General features: G+C 35.8%; 1 protein-coding gene across 1 annotated transcript in view; it reads right to left on the minus strand.

Annotated features, from left to right (window-relative positions):
• Window positions 1–2,522: 2,522 nt before the first annotated feature.
• The window catches only part of LOC126973321 (UDP-glucose 6-dehydrogenase), a 32,744-nt gene continuing 17,202 nt past the window's right edge, over window positions 2,523–18,064 (minus strand). The window contains exons 2-3 of the mRNA XM_050820537.1: window positions 3,421–6,623; window positions 2,523–3,375 (exon numbers count right to left, since the gene is read on the minus strand). The gene's annotated coding sequence lies outside the window, so the exon portion shown is untranslated. The remainder of the gene's footprint in view (window positions 3,376–3,420; window positions 6,624–18,064) is intronic.

The following is an 18,064-nucleotide window of genomic DNA, read 5'->3' on the forward strand; positions in this document are numbered from 1 at the left end:
ACGATATCCAGGTAAGCGGTAACAACTCTAGCAACGTGGGGGCGAGCGTTGTCCTGCATTAATAAAAAATCTTCGCCAATAAATGGAGCAAATGGCTTTACATGAGGTTCCAACACTTCTGTTACATACCTCTGAGCATTTATTCCACCTCTTTCGAAGATAACCAAGTCGGTGCGTGCTTCGTAAGTAATGCCGCCCCATATCATGATAGAGCCACTTTGGTAACCTACTGTTTCCACAACAGTACATGGTGCAAACCTTTCATTCTTGCGTCCGTATACACGCTGGCGACCGTCAGGACCGTGCAAGCATATTCTTGTCTCGTCAGTAAACATAACATTCTTCCATTGTCCCATATTCCATTCGGCGTGCTCTCGGGAAAAACGAAGTCTTTCTCTCCGGTGGCCTACGAGCAATTGTGGCACTCGAGATGGCCGAAAAGCTCCAAGGGCATTCTCTCCTAGTCTTCTTCTCTCTGTTCTTTCACTCACTTGAACATTGCGAACCACACGTAGTTGGTTTCGTGCCTCAACAGCTGTAGTGAACCGATTTCTTAGAACATTGGTCACAAGAAATCGGTCGTCACGAGCGGAGGTGCATCTTTTTCGGCCCTGTCCTGGTCTTCGCTCATAAGATCCAGTTTCCCGAAACCGTTTCACTGCATCCCTTAAGGTGGTACGTGCGACACCAAGCTTCCGCGCCATGTAACGCTGACTAAACCCTTCGTCGATAAGAGCTACGGCTCTCGCCACTGAATTAGCATCAAATGGCATGTTTGTGATGTCCAAACACTAGCTTTAAGTTACGAAACCAAAACAAACTCAAATTGTTTACTTTTAATGCCACTGAAGCAATGTAAGCAGTATGGCAACGATAACGATAATGAGACGAAGTTCGATATTTATCCTATTCACAACTTATGCGTAAAAAAAACAAAGTTAAGTGGGTAGTTTGTAATTTTTTCGTCACTACATCTCTTTCACACTTGACTTATTTATGCCCAATAACTTACAACTGCGATAACATCAAAATTTGCCACTTTAAAAGGGTGGGCGGTTAATTGTGCCGCTGAGTGTAGTTAAAAAAAGTTATGTTAGTAAAAGGATAGATTTGTCTACGTCTAGTAAGTTAAACTAAGGATAGATAAGGTTATTGAAAACGGCCGTAAAATAATTATGTGCCTCAAATCACCGTGACATTTTTATTCGGAAGTCGAAAAGTCCTCGACATTTGTCAAATGTTTAATAAATCAGTTTTATACACTGTGAAATAAATAATGCGCAAAGGCCTTATTATGTTTGACATTTAAGAAATTTATAACATATCCGTAAATTTTAGGCACTAATTTAAATTAACAACTGGGTACGCCTATTCATCATACCAGCCGAAAGACGTCCACTGTTGACAAAGGCCTCCCCCAATCTCAATGACGATCGGCCCTGCGCTACCCTCATCCAACGTATTCCGGCGATCTTGATTTGATCATCGGTCCATTTTGTGGAGGACCTACCAACACTACTTTCGGTACGTGGTCGCCATTCGAGGACTTTACTGCCCTAACTGACCGTCGAATTATGTGCCCTGCACACTGCCACTTAAGTTTCGATTGGGCTATGTCCGTTACTTTGGTTCTTCTACGGATCTCCTCATTGCTGATTCGATCTCGCAGGGAAACTCCGAGCACAGCCCTCTTAGTTGCCCTCTGAGCTTTCTCATCAGGCCGATTGTAAGCGACCACGTCCGTACCGTAAGTCATCACTCAACACACACTAATTGAAAAACCTTGGTTTTCAGACACTGTGGTTTATATGGACGAGAAGATTTTATGGAGCTTCCCGAACGCTGCCGATCCGAGTTGGATTCAGCGGAGGATATTTTTCTAAATTATATATGATTAATTGTTATTTTAATTTTATTTTTAGCTGTAATACTACTTCACCTACTTCAGACACCAGCTCTTTACACATAGTTACCAGCTGTTCAAAAAAAAAACACTTAGGTATTAATATCTGTCGAATTTGCTTGACGGTGTGCGCGCACAAAATGCACTCTGATAATTTTTCCCTAAGGTGCCAACAAACTTATTTGTAGAATTCTCAATAAATTGAATAATACTTAGTCAACATTTCCGCTGTTACCATTACGGTATATGAGATTCTGCCCACTGACAGGTTTCTCGTGTACAGTAACCCTAAAAAGCAAAGATAAAAATAAATGTAGATATGCTATGAATAAATTAAATTGTACTTTTTTATGAAAGAAGACGACAAATGAGCGTATTTTAAGTGATCACCGCCTCTAATAACTCTTGCAAAAACAGAGGAATCACAGGAGCGTTGCTGGCTTTTTAGAAAGGTGTACGCGCTTTTTTTGAAGGCACCCATGTCTAATCGTCATGGAAACACCGCACAAGGAAGCTTCTACAGCTTGATTGTACGTGAAAGAAAGTTTACTTGGAAACATATTAACATTGTTAAACTTAAATGAAGTATTCAAAAGTAGGAGAAATAAAAACAGAAGTATTATATTTAAAATATATTTCATACTAATAAAGATAAATAATTGTTTAATAAATGTCCTAATCCATAATATAATTAAACACGACATTAACATAAAATACCATCTTGTAAATTTATAAAATAATTCGCAAATTACAACTAAAATACTCAATATTAAATTTAACTGGGAATAATATAACTTAAAACTATTAATGCTAAGCATTTTGGTAGGAAAAGTATTTGCTGTTCATATTAAAACAACCAAACTTCAAAAAAAAATTGCTCTTACATAATTTATATATCTAGATAAAGCCTCTTATTGTTAGGCAACGCATGATAACAGGTCACGTTTATTACTTTAGTGTGTATGATAGCTACGTCTTACACTCGCGATACGTCAGTCAGTTTGTTATAGTGTGCGTGCGTTTCCCGTGATTTTCGGCGGTAAATTCAAAATGGCGCACAGACATTAACTGTTCCGTTATACCAGTGGGAGGCACCATTGCACAGGATGACAGATAGGTTATGGGTACCACAACGGCGCCTATTTCTGCCGTGAAACAGTAATGTGTAAAAATTACTGTGTTTCGGTCTGAAGGGCTCCGTAGCTAGTGAAATTACTGGGCAAAGGAGACTTAACGTCTCAAGGTGACGAGCGCAATTGTAGTGCCGCTCAGAATTTTTGGGTTTTTCAAGAATCCTGAGCGGCACTGCATTGTAATGGGCAGGACGTATCACTTACCATCGGCTGAACGTCCTGCTCGTCTCGTCCCTTATTTTCATTATAAAAAAAAACGAATTGTCAAACGATTAAAATACACTGGACTGGGGAAGCCAAAATCATGAATGCACTGAATCGCAAAGGAAAGTGAGCGACCTGCAAAGCAAAAACACACTTTAAAGTACCACGAAAGTGAGCGACCTGCAAAGCAAAAACACACTTTAAAGTACCACCACAATGCTTATCATTTATTTAAATACAAAAAAATACTGGACTCTATACGTCGACCAATTTTTGTTTAAAATGTTGCACTTGCCCCTTATTTATTTAGATCAAAAATGGCACAAATTAATTTCAAAGTTATTTAAATAAATTAATTTTACCATTAACACTACCACAATACAAGTAATAGAACAGTGGCGCAACTCAGCGGTCTCCTTGAAATTTATACCTACATCTGGGCAGAACACTAGGGACCATTCTCGGCGGCGTAGGGCGTGTCACTCAATAGTTTTGTCTCCCCAAGATTGCTTAGTGGTCGTGTAAATCGTGTGTATGTTGCGTACCTCCATTCGGAAGCACTCTAGTATAAAGTTAAAGTACTGTTCTATTACTGTTTTGTCCACTACTGCGGAAAAGGATGAGCTAAAAATAAGAACTGATTAGTATTTTTTTAACACACTCAATGCCCAGTGATCAGATAGTTATATTCACTCAAACGTTTTTTCTAAGTGGAAAAAAAATAAGTAAGCAATTTAAACAAATAAAAAAAATTAAATATTATGACATACAATTTTAATGACGTAGTTTAAATGACGGTGTTAAACGAACATCTTCTATAAGCATTTGATGTATTGAAGGAACGACTCGCTCCACGACGCCGCCACAAATAACAAAGCTTGCCGCAAGAACCAAATAAGAGGGTTATGTCTTGAAATTGTCATACAATATTGGAAGTTAAAAAGATAGAAATCTAAAGTGTTTTGTCTATAGGACTTGTTTTTTTGTCAAAATTTCATTAAAAGCAGCTAAATCAGTTAAGCCGCTTTTTTTCGTGCCCCTTCGTCCCTATTTAGTCAAGATTAACAATCGAATTCCAGAAATATATTTCATTATCTATTACTTGTATTAATATTTCTTTTTTCTTAGATTTTATATAATATAACCCAAGATTTCACCCACTCTATTATCAGTATCTTTTTGTTTTCTATTAATGCAATTTTTAGAGGCATAATATCATTTACCGGATCTGCTACGTTATTGTTATAATCTATGACGATGTACAAAAAATGTGATTAACAATTTGAGCCAATAAAGACATGGAATATTCAACTATACGGAGTTGATATTTAAATCATTTTTCAATATACTCGATTACAATTAAAGTCCCCCAAAGGTTTGTGGGCAAAAAAAATTGGTTAGACCGCATTATATTATGTTTGAGGCGCTAATAAAAATTTCACGGAGGGCAACGGACCCATACATACATCGAAGTTATTCTCGTACAAAACGGAACAGGATTCTGTTAACAGACTTTTATACAACTTCAACGAATTGTTACTAAAATAATTATTATAACAGATACATTACTGACACCACATATATATTACTAGCTGCCCCGACAGACGTTGTTCTGTAGATAGTAAAAATATATTTTATTTTAAAAAAAGCGTGGGGTGCTTTTTAAGATATTATTAAAATAATAATTCTTCTACACCCCACGCTTTTTTTTTACAATAAAATATTTTTTTTTTACACTATTTTCAGTTTAAATTTACTTTCTATTTTTTAGTTGAATTTTATATAAAGCGTGCTTTTAAGTTTTTTTTTAACTATTCTTTATTTTTCATAGTTAAATTTTCTATAAAAGCGTATTTTTAAAACTATTAGGTACTTTAACATCAATTCCTGCGTTATCGACTATAGATGAAAATTATATAAACTAAAAAAAAACATATTTTGTAAATTGAAAAATTGAATAATTTTATTAAATTAGTGTAATGTCATCGGTCCTCGATAAATCTACAAAGTTTGAACGAAATCTAGCCGTTTAAAGTGGGTCAAAATCGCGCCCAAAGAAGTCGGTTACAAACATACAAACATACAGGTGAAGCTAATATAAAGCGTATAAAAAGGGCACGCTTGGTTTTCATACAGACGAAGGTATTTGCGTTATCTACTTGGATCTATGTGTGCCAAATGATAGAAAAAATAAAAACGGCCATACAAAAATCTTTCATTATACTCAATTCAATATAGGAATGTAAATAAATTATTACTAATAACAACCATAATATGTTTCAGTAGGTACTTAAAGTAGGTATATCATTTGAAACTACCCACAATTCGCAATAAACAAAAACCGGTCAAGTGTGAAACTTAAAATTAAAAATAATAATACAATAATGATTCTTAATTATAAATAAATTGTTCGAAAATACAAGCATTTTTAATTGAGCCTTGCGGTCGTATGGTCATCAAGTGAGATTAGAGAAGAAAAGCAAAGTCCATCTTGTGGGGGGCAAAGTCCATCTACCAACACTGCGTCTTCCGGTACGTGGTCGCCATTCGATGTCATCTGTCCGTCGAGCTATGTGCCCTGCCCACTGCACCTTCAGTTTCGCATTAATTTGAGCTATGTCGGTGACTTTCGTTCTCCTACGGATCTCCTCATTTCTGATTCGATCTCGCAGGGAAACTCCCAAAACAATACCCTCTCCATAACCCTACGTGGGTTGATATTGCATATATTGTAACGAAATTTAAAAAAGAGCCAGCTGAGAATTTTTACGCTCGTTCTTCTCAGGGCGGAGGCATATTTTGAATGGGTGGTAGTTTTTGAGGTTCATTAACGGCCGTTCCCTGTTCAGTATATCTCTTACTTGAGATAAAAATCGTAACTATCATTGACTTTTCTGTACCAATAAACTTATCGACCGTAACTAACATTATCCGTACACGCTGTCTGTCAATGGGACACCGTATAGCTTACCAGCGATAGAAGTTTGTATGGAAATTCCAAATCACACGTCCCAATATAAGGCGATATGAATAACTTATCGGTTATATTGGGACAGCTTCAGATTATTGACAGCTAATTACTGACAGTGGAAGGTAGTAATTTATCTCTATCTGTAGATAGTATATTGGGAACGGCCGTAAGTGATTTTTAAATCTGAATTTGATTCTGTCGAAGTGTTATAAAGTTACGATTGCAGTTTCTACTAGTAGAATGTGGGCCAATTCACGAGTAAGTGTAGAGCCGGGCTTAATAGATGGCGCCACGAAGCGAAAGCGATGCGCAAATTGATTTTATCGATCTCTAACATGATTAAAACACAGCCGGCTACATCAAAAGTCTTCAAGCAGTATTTTGCGACGATATCTTCACTGGAGACAAGATTCTGAAACAAAATAAAGAATTTAAAAATTATCACATTTATCAAAATAATGAAAATGAGGGACCGGACGAGCAGCACGTTGGACTGATGATAATTGATACGCCCTGCCCATTACAATGTAGTGCTGCTCAGGATTCTTGAAAAATACCCAAAATTTCTGAGCGTCTAAGACATAAGATGTCAAGTCTCATTTGCCCAGTAATTTCACTAGCTACGGCGCCCTTCAGACCGAAACACAGTAATGCTTACACATTATCATTACGTTGTGGTACCCATAATCTAGCCGGCATCCTGTGCAAACTGCAAAGGTGCCTTCCACTGGTAAACTATATCCACAAACTGTAAAAATGCCAACAAAAACTGTGTATCATTATCAAAAGTGTACTTTCACTGTTTAAAAGTGAATAATAAACGCAAGCCTGTTTTTCTCCTCGCGAGTGAAAAAACATTCTCTAAAATGCGTCTATATTGGTCGTGACATTCTCGGCTCCCTGATCGCTCTCGCATGTACCTCGTTCATAAAACGCGCTCATCGGGCGTAATGAGAATATAGGACAATGGCACAATACACTAATTGAACAGTAGCGTAACTCAGTGGTGTCCTTGAAATTTATATCTACTTCTGGGCGGAGTGCTAGGGTTGGTACATACAAAATGATGACGACAAGGATGGTGCGGTGCAGATAATTTAACTCGAACAGCGACCAGTCTCGGCGGCGTACGACGTGACACTCAATAGTTTTGTCTTTCCAAGATTACTTAGCGGTCGTGTAAATCATGTGTATGTGTGTCGATTCGGACGCTCTACTATGAAGTTAAGGTACTGTTCCATTACAGTATTGTGACAGTGGTGTCATAATATACTAATTATATCGAAATTTAATAATACATTGCATGAAGAAGCTGGCAAAGTTATATCTTTGATTAGCTGAACATAATCTGTGTGGTGACGTCAGATCTCGAGACAACTGTCAAATCTACAGATATCGCGCGAGTTGAATGCAGAGGGTTCAGGAATGCGATATTGATGTGACCTAATTATAAGTGTGTCGATAAATTTAAACAATACTAATAATTAAATCCCAAATTTTTGTTGTGCCTTTCTTCAATACACATGCCCAAAACATTTTTGGCCATGAGTAAAAAAAAAAACTCGCGTCTTTTGGAACGGAACCTGATGGACTCTGATCTGTCACTATTGAAATAAAAAAGTATGTATATACTTATGTATGCACGCAAGAAGTTATACTTCTTTGGCCTAACAAAGCAAAAATCCTTAAAATTATTTATTCCTCGTGCTATTCTACATTTGTAGAAAGAACAATATTGTAAAATTCTTGCAACGATAGTTTTGACAATTAATTATTAAATAACGAATACGGCTGTACGAGCTTGAACCCTTTACTTATCCCAATAATGGACGAAGAAACCAAAAAAAAAAAAACTAATGTCGTAAACCCCAGAAAATTTTAGGAAAAAAATTCAACCAGTCACGTTTGTGTTACAGTGATGCGCGCGCATCTCAAAATTTGACTTTCATCATTTTTTCATAAAGCGCCTAAAGAAGTATAACTTGAAAATATGCCACAGGATCGCTCCTCTCACACTCGAACCAATTGTTACTTTAATTTACTTTTTGTTTTGACGACCTGTATAGCCGAGTGGTTAGCGATCCTACAAGCCTCCTGAAGCATTTACCTATATGATGAATATGGATGTTTGTTTCCGAGTCATGGATGTTTAAATGTATTTATGTATGTTTATATGAATTTATGTATGTTTAAGTAAGTATATTGTATTAAATATATCATTGTCTTGTAACCCATAAGTCTATGGAGAACGCCCCAGGTTTAAATCCAGCACAAACCTGGGAAGCTTTACCTCCATATTTCAAGCAGAGGTGTACGCCATCCTGGAATGCGCGGAAACCAATATCCAAAAAGGCTACTTCAATCATAACATATACATTCACTCTGATAGTCAGGCAGCATTGTTGGCTTTAGACGCTGACTTGACGTCGTCTAAGTTAGTCAATAATTGCGTCGAATGCCTGAATTCATTAGGCATGAAAAACAGAGTGATTCTCAGATGGGTCCCAGGGCACGCCGGAATCATAGGCAATGAAATGGCCGATGAGCTCGCAAGAGCTGGGGCTAAAGCAGTCCGATATGGTCCGGAACCCATTTGTGGACTGCCAAAGAGCGCCATCCGACACACCCTGAGTAACCAATGTAAACAAGAAGCACTTAAACGCTGGAACAACTCTTCAGGTTTAAACCACTCTAAAGCATTGATAAGGGCATTCAACAGTAGCTATGCGAATGAAGCCCTATCATTGAACAGGAAAAATCTATGCATACTCACTAGGATGCTAACCGGGCACTGTCGCCTAAACAAGCACCTCAGTGTGGTCGGCATCAGAAGCGACAAGGCTTGCAGGTTCTGCCTTGAGGATGATGAAACACCTATTCATCTACTCTGCGACTGCGGCCCACTAATGCATAAGCGTAACACAATCTTTGGCAACTACTTCGTACCACCAGATAGTGTTTGCAACACTCGCGTCAAGGAACTACTGCGGTTCGTAAAGGCGGTAGGGCTTGACGATGAGCTTTAGTATGAGTGGCGAACACAATAGTCCAATTCTGGACGCGGTGTTACTAGGAACCTTTTAGGACCAGGAAATAGCCACCCTCTTCAAATAATAATAATAATAACCCATAAGTCATAACACAGGCTATATATATATTCTTAACTTGGGGCAAGATAATTTGTGTTAAAAGTGTGTCAATATTATTATTATTATTATTGGATTAAATAATTATACACATAATGTTAATGTACTGTATATTCCTGAATTGTAACTAACTGACGTACACTTTTTTAATTTATTTATTATAACTATACATACTAATCACAGTATAATAATGAAAGATTTATCAAATAAAATATCATGCTAAATTAGTTGAATATACGAACCCAAATATTTAGCAGATTTACCTTATATACCTAAATTATATAAATATAAACAAATTACAACGATAGATATAAATTTACAACGGGGAAACGATAAAGAATGATTGTTTAAAAGCGAATCAATGTCGGTGTTGTTAACGAAGCAATAATACTGTGATTAGAAATTATTGTTTTATTAGACTACGAATTGAAAATGATATAGATTAAGATCTTTCAGTATCGGATGTTGTATGTGATTTTATCATACTACAGCCCCGCACTAGCTCTTAAACAACACCTGACGGATGAGTTAATTTAAGGCGACACTAAATGCCGGCGACCTTGAGCGATATGAGTTAACGGCTCTTATGTAACAAAGCCAATATTTTCAAAATTCTTACGTCGAAAATTTAACATTTTAACAGGCGCAAACAGTTTAATTGCTTATAATCCTTATTATTGATTACTAATCTTAATAAATGTACCAACACAAAAAAGTAAAAGCTATAAGATCAACTTTTATGAGAGCAGTATACTAAACAAATGCATCATGCCGAGAAAAAACTTGTTTAACAGCAAACAAAACTGGTAGTTCATAATAGCTCTGGAGTGTTAAGTTTAACTAACAGCAAGTATTAGCAACTTACAAGTAAGACTTAAGGGTATATGTTACAGGATAAAGTAGTGTGTATAGCTCCAAATGCTATATTTTCACCACAAAACTTGTCTAAAAACACCTTGTTTGCGTGTTTTCTGCTTACTCTTCACCTTAAACCAGCACCGCTTCGGTAAACAAGATAGCTACTGAAAGAGTAGACAACGCGAGCAATGACAAAATTATAATAATTTACAGTCAATTTCTTACGCCGGTGGAACACGGGCACAAAACCGAAGCAGGTGTGTATCACTCTGCAATTTTGGAAAACATACATAATGGCGCGCAGAAACCTGGAGGTAGCTAAGCAATGGGTTGTCAAACGCACGCCCGTGTAGGATTTATTCCATTTCAAATTCAAATATTTTTATTCAAAATAGGATGTGACGTCACTTATTGAAAGTCAAAAAACTACCACCCATTCCAAAATGAATGCCTCAGACCTGAGAAGAATGGGCGCAACAAACTCAACGGGTTTTTTTTTTCATCGAATAAATGTTTACAAAGTAATATTGTACAAATAAACTTATTATTTAATAGCCTGAGGGCGGTCATTCCATTCCCAATCTGTGGTATCATTAAGAGTCATTTAATTTAATCAATACTATTACTTTATTTTGTGCCAGTACATATTATTTTGTTCTCTTTGTTTCTTTAATCAGAGTTAAAGTTTTCTTAGATATGGAGAAAAATTTCTAGTAAATAAATAAGGCTTTTAATACTAAATTGTAGTTGATTTTAGATAAATAAAGCATACGTTAACATCAACAAGGTACCTAAACCTAAGTAGGTAATTATTTCTTCTGCTATAGAGTATGGTATCTTTGACTGTACCAGATTATTAATAGACCTTACAGCTAGAAAAACATAACTATTAAGTATGTTCCAATACACATTTTGTTTTTGAAATGAAAATTTCTTTAACGGCGTTGAGCACTTTTTTGGGATGGGGATAAAATGTAAAACTCACCTCAGGACACGAAGCCTGATCTAAAATTCGTAAGACAGTCGTTGAAATTATGGAAAATGAACTTTCGGTGAATGGTTATAGAATTCAAATTAGATTGTAAAACTTTAACTTAAGTTGATATATTAATATTAACATTGACTATAAACATGCAGAGACGGAGCTTTGTACCATTACTCTGTTTTTTTTGTAGTTATTTTTTATGGGGTTATAATGCAATCCATATTCAATTGATATTTTGAAGTGAAAACATCTTTAGCAGCGTTGAGCAATTTTCTTGAGATGGGTATAAAATGTTAAACTCGCGTCAGGACACGAGACCTGATCGAAAATTCGTAAGACAGTCGCTGAAATTATGGATGAAAGTTGATTTTTCTGAGAGATAAACTTTTTAACGTAAAATAAATGTAGTAATTCTGAAGTGTTAAATTGTCATTTTTGTATACGATACCGCAATAAATGAATATTGTATTTAACCACATATATTCTAGTACTTTTGTACTGATAAATAAAGCAATTCGTGCGAAATTATTCCCTATAAACCATTCCGAAAATATTCAAAAATGCACAACGTTAATGCTCAAGTTTCACTTCTGCCGGCACTCCCGGAGTGCAACCCGTTATTTTTTTTATGTACGAAGCAAGATGAATAAATCCATGCGTTTTATTTTTCAGGTTGATTTGTGTAACGAGTAAAGTAAAGTGAGGAGTGGGTGTCATAGAGGAGGCGCTAGTGTAGCGGTGTGAAATGTGATGCGAATAGAGGAGGAAAGGAAAAAGGATGTGGAAGTGTGAATTAAATATTTTGCAGTTTTGTAGTGTTGTTATATAATTACTAATGTATAGATTTAAAAATTTATAGATATAATTGTAAAATCTGTGATATAAAATTCTTTAAGCAAGCACATTGAGGAATTTTCTAGAAAATGTGACATTCATAATGTTAACAAGAGGAACAAACATAAACTTGTTATGCCTACTACTCGGTTGGGTCGAGATAGTAAGTCTTTTGTTGGGCGATGTATATGCTTCTACAATATAATCCCAGAAAATGTACAAAACAAATGTGTTGCGAAATTTAAAAGAATTGTTAAAAACGTTTGTGTGGGAAAGGTTATTATAGCATAAACGATTTTCTTAATGACACCACGGACTGGGAATAAAGCGAACACCCTCAGGCTCTTTAATTATAAATGTTTATTGTATGATATCACATTGTCATCCATATTTTATATAAAAAAAAGCCCGCTGAGTTTCTTGCGCCCATTCTTCTCAGGTCTGAGGCAGTCTCTTTTGAATGGGTGGTAGATTTTGACGTTCAATAATAAGTGATTTTAAATCCTATTTTGAATAAAAATATTTGAATTTGATTTTGCGAATGAAGTACTATTTTTATTTTTCATGACTGCTTCACACTTGTTCAGGCAAGGAAATACACACACTAACTAATAAAACTGAACGTGAAAATGGCGCCTTCTATCTTTATCGGGCGCGACACCCCTAATTAGGTAGTTACTACGACAGTACGTGTGGGACCATCCATAGATAACTTCGCATGAATTTCATGATTTTTGACCCCTACTACGTCTCTATCACAGCTGGTCATGTGGTTTAAAATTAGTGTTGTAATACTTAGAAATAAAATATTATATTTAGAAAAATGTGCCCCTCATTGGGTCTCGTTATTGTTACTTTACGTCATCAGTACCGATTCTCTCTGTCATATGGTAGATTATAGGTCTCATAGGTTGGTCTTGAGAAGGCATTACAAACTGTAGACGATCTCAATATTAGGCTCCCTTTTCCACCGATCCTGATAGTTCACAAGTTTTTAATTCTTCAGCCATTGATAATTGAACTCTAGAGTATGGATGAAGCTTCAACATGTTATTTATTTTTATAATCTATATATATAAAAATGAATTGCTGTTCGTTAGTCTCGCTAAAACTCGATGACGGCTGGACCGATTTGGCTAATTTTGAACTTGAATTATTCGTGGAAGTCCAGAGAAGGTTTCAAAGGTGAATAAATAGGAAAATGCTGCTAAATTAAATAAAAACAACCAATTTGTTTTTTCTTTGATGTGTCCATAATTACACATATTTCTATGAGAGAATTTATTGACGCACGGTTTGACAGTTCTGCTGTGAAACAATTTCATTACGACAGCATGGTGCATATTTTACGAAGTAATTTTTGATGTTATGATATTCATATAAAACATTATTTTATTTAATATAATATACAGGACAACGTCTGTCGGGTCATATAGTCTATATATATAAAAATGAATTGCTGTTCGTTAGTCTCGCTAAAACTCGAGAACGACTGGACCGATTTAGCTAATATTGGTCTTGAATTATTTGTGGAAGTCCAGGGAAGGTTTAAATGGTGAATACATATGAAAGTGTTCGGAATTAAATAAAAACAATAATTTTGTTTTTCCTTTGATGTGTCCCCCGTCGTCCGATATTTGTTTTGTATGGACATATTTTCTATGAGAGAATTTATTGACGCACGGTTTGACAGTTCCGCTGTGAAAAAATTTCATTACAATAACAGGGAGCATATATTTTACGAAATAATTCTTGATGTTATGATATATTATTGACAAATTCATATAAAACATTATTTTATTTATTATAATATACAGGACAACGTCTGTCGGGTCAACTGGTAATCAATAAAATTCTCGTATAATACCTTTATTTATTTACAGTGTTTGTGGACAGATGCATCTACTGTAGGTACTCAATAACTCTTGTGGTTTTACTTATTTTGACTTACTCGAGTAAGGCGTTGAATATTTGATGACTGATTATTTTTGTTGCATCACATTACATAATATATTGTATTTGTACTGATCTGTAAAACGATGAAGCTGTAAATGTTAATTTAAGTTGTATTTGTTTGTGCTCCTTTAAAATAATATTATTTTATGATAAGGGAGGACAATAGAATTCGCACAATGCACAAGGATGCTCATTCCACAGCTGGGGTGTACATGGAAGGAAGTTCCTTGAAAACCGCAATGTGGAGATACGCCACACATCCAGATGGTGGGAATAATATTCTAGATTGTGGCATATCGGCGTCAAGAATCAGGTAAAAGTATCTTCGGGACAGTTCCCCGTGATAAATGCGGTAGAAGACACACAATGAAGCGACGTCTCCACGCAACACCAAGTAATTTAGCCGTTCATTCACTCTGATCCGGCGCACCCCAGTATCAGCTCGATATCGTAGAGCCGGTCGATGCTGGGGATTCAGTGCTCTGAACTGATGCTGACATCTTAGTACCCTGCCCCCGCCAACCTCTGTCACTCCATGAGACGGTCGCGCACGAGGTTGTCGGATATTGGGGTTTGTGAGCGCTCATCAAGCGTGTAAACGGTACATAACGATGAGTATTCATTCGTTAAATACTCTATGTTGCGGCCAAGCTCAACGCGTTTTTGCGTTGCACTGAAAACGTAATTATTTTTATAATTTAAGTGATAAGAACAGGAAATCGCTTGTAAATGCATGATAAGCTGATAATTACAAGGCTAGCATTCACTATTTAGTGTACTAATTATAGATTTAGCGATTCTATGAGGTGGATATGAGCAACAAACGAAATGGTGAATCAGTTTGAACCGGTTAAGAAAAATATGCAAACGATTTTGCACACACCAGCTTTCTATTTGCACATATTTGACAAAATTTATAGAACCACCTTCGCACAACACGCCACAAATTAGGAAATCATCCCCACCATCTGGATGTGTGGCGGCCCTCCACAGTGCGGTTTTCAAGGAGCTTTCTTCCGCGTACTACAAATCTGTGGAATGAGCTTCCTTGTGCGGTGTTTCCGGGACGATACGACATGGGTACCTTCAAAAAAAGCGCGTACACCTTCCTTAAAGGCCGGCAACGCTCTTGTGATTCCTCTCGTGTTGCAAGAGAATGTGGGCGGCGGTGATCACTTAACACCAGGTGACCCGTACGCTCGTTTGCCCTCCTATAAAAAAAAGCGTTATCGTGGTCCAACGCTAAGTAATGACACAGTTTTTTGATATGGCCTTTTAAAGTGTACGTACAATGTATTTATATACAAAGACGGTTATTTCTTATAACAATATGCAAACATGATGATAGTTGGCGAATTAGAGGATATATTTATGAAGAAATGAATATGTATAATTTTAGTTATATGAGTATTTAATAATAGACCGACATGATGCGCCCATTTTACATATTTTTCCCAGTTACTTTGCATAGTTATTTATGCAGCTTTCAGTTATTTATGAGCAACTATAAGGTATGTGTCATCAGTAAATTGGTAAACTGTGGCTTTCAACCTATTAATGTTACACATATCATTAACATTCAATAAATATTCCGTAGGTCCTATGATGGAACCCTGGGCTGTTCCTTTAGTAGTTTGGATCATGTTGCTAAAGTTGTTGGCTACTTTAACTGTCTTGCATCTATCTTTATGGTAACTCTTTAATAGATCTAGAAGCGACTCTTGTATGCAATTTCTTGCTAGATCGTAGTAAAGTACTTTTTAATTTAGCATATCGAAAGCCCTGCTAAAATCAGTAAATATTCGTAATATCTGGCTGGTACTTTTGTTTTCTTTAATATATTGATCTTAATAGAATAGGAAACTCCAATTTTAATAGGATTCGGATAAATACCCGTTTTGATACAACAGTTTAATAAATGTGTAAAAACAGGAGTTAAAGTAACGAATGATAGTTTGATAGGTTTATAATTTAGGTACTAGTTGCTGCGTGCGACGGACGCTATAGAGCAGAAAAAATACTATGCCTGCATGTAGCAAATTATATGTTGCCTATAATATGTTTTCCCAACTTTTTCTTAATATTCATGTAAAATTTGAGTTAAATATATAAGAAGATTTTTTCCTTGGCCCGGAAGTATATACGGACCAACAAAAAGTACTACAAACTACTTTTTTGGCTTCGGTGTTACTTGTAGAACACACAGCAAGTACACTTTAAAAAAATATTCAATGTACATTTTTTACTTGCTATGATTCCATTAGTCTGAGGCATTAGTTTCCAAATGGGTGGTTGTTTTTTACTTTCAATAAATATTTAAATTCGTAACATTTGAGTAGACAATGCTGAATTGTAGCCTCGGCCGTTTTAGTAAATATGATTACATTATATACGTTTCTAACAAACACTTAATCTACACAGTACATACAAATTGTTTCTTTAAACAATTGCTCACTGTGTACTTATATTATCTTAAATCAATGTTAATATCTCCAATTAGCACGTAGCTATTTCTACATGAATATTTATCCATAATGCACAGTCATAATACAAATTTGTGTAAATTAATAATTAACTAAGTTATTGAGCACAGTAGCTGCATCAGGCATACAGGTACACCGTATATAAATAAAGGTATTCTGTAAGCATTTTATAAGCGATTATGAAAAATAAATATATAATAACTTTTAAGAATCTGAAGCCGAACCTCCGGCAACAGGATCATCCTGCCACCACAAGCAGCTCCCGTTCCCGAGACCCATGAGCCAGCCAATCATATTTTAGTTAAGGGGACGACCTGTCTCATTTCACACACAAGCAATGACATTTAAGCGAGCATGACATGGCAAACATAAAAATATTAAGAAAAGAAAAACGGAAGAGAAAGATAATGATTTTTTCTTCTAAAAATTTCTTGATTATGCCTCCATTGACTTCACTGTCCGTGTGCACAGTTGCGATCAATACCAAGAGGTCACCGATTCTATTCCTGCTAACAAGCCTCAATTAGTTTGCGAAATGCATCAAATATTAATTGGCCATGACATATCCGTTTTGTCTTCATCAAACTTCAATTGAAATATTATTAAGGCAAGCACACCGACCCCATTAGACATAGCGTTTAATGAAGCGTTATTTAAACGCCACGCTTTGTGTTATAATATATATTGTATTATATATTGCAACATTGCAATTGGTAAATGCCAACTTATATATATTGCAGTGTAGCCATATTTGCTGGTGTGAAAGGCAGCATTTCATGCATATATATCAAACAATCATATATATCTCATCATTAAGGGAGCGTTCGTAAGAAGCGCTTTCTTCTGTGACTTTTCAAATCCGTCTACGACAAACAATTGATAGAATATCTTGATTTATCAGGTTAATAAAAAGCCTATGTCATTCACAAATAACGTGGCTTTCTATTGCTATCAGAATTTTCAAAATCGGTTCAATAGATCCATCGTTTCAATAACCTTTACCTCTTTATATATTTAGTCAAGATGTTACCACTAATACCCATACATCAGATAGAGTGCAGAACACGGATTACGTCTGTAATTTTGAAAAAAAAACGCGGCGTGTCGACCTTCCGGTGTTGCTCACGCCTTAACCTCACGTACAAACATGGAGGTAACTTACTGAAGGCTCTGTAAGGTTCACCTTGTAGCATCGTGACGGCTATTAAGACTTAAGTTACACGACTTTATTTATCACGGAAATATTGTATTACATCAACCAATTATTTATATGCAGATGTTTATTAATAGTATTTAAAAAAAACTTTAAAAACACGCTTTTTATAGAAAACCGAACTAAAAAAATAGAAAATTTATTTTGGAATTTAAAATTAACATCAATCCTGCCTTATAGACGATAGATGAAAATTACATAAATTAACAAAAATCTTATTTTGTAAATTGAAAAATGGAATAATTGTATCAAATTAATGTCCTCGATAAATCTACGAAGTTTGAACGAAATCTGGCCGTTAAAAGAGGGTCATAATGGCGCCCAAATGAGTCGGTTACAAACATACATACAGGTGAAGCTAATAAAAAAGCAGCTTTT

Source organism: Leptidea sinapis, chromosome 29 (genome assembly GCF_905404315.1).
Source record: "Leptidea sinapis chromosome 29, ilLepSina1.1, whole genome shotgun sequence".
In the NCBI taxonomy this organism is placed as follows: domain Eukaryota; kingdom Metazoa; phylum Arthropoda; class Insecta; order Lepidoptera; family Pieridae; genus Leptidea; species Leptidea sinapis.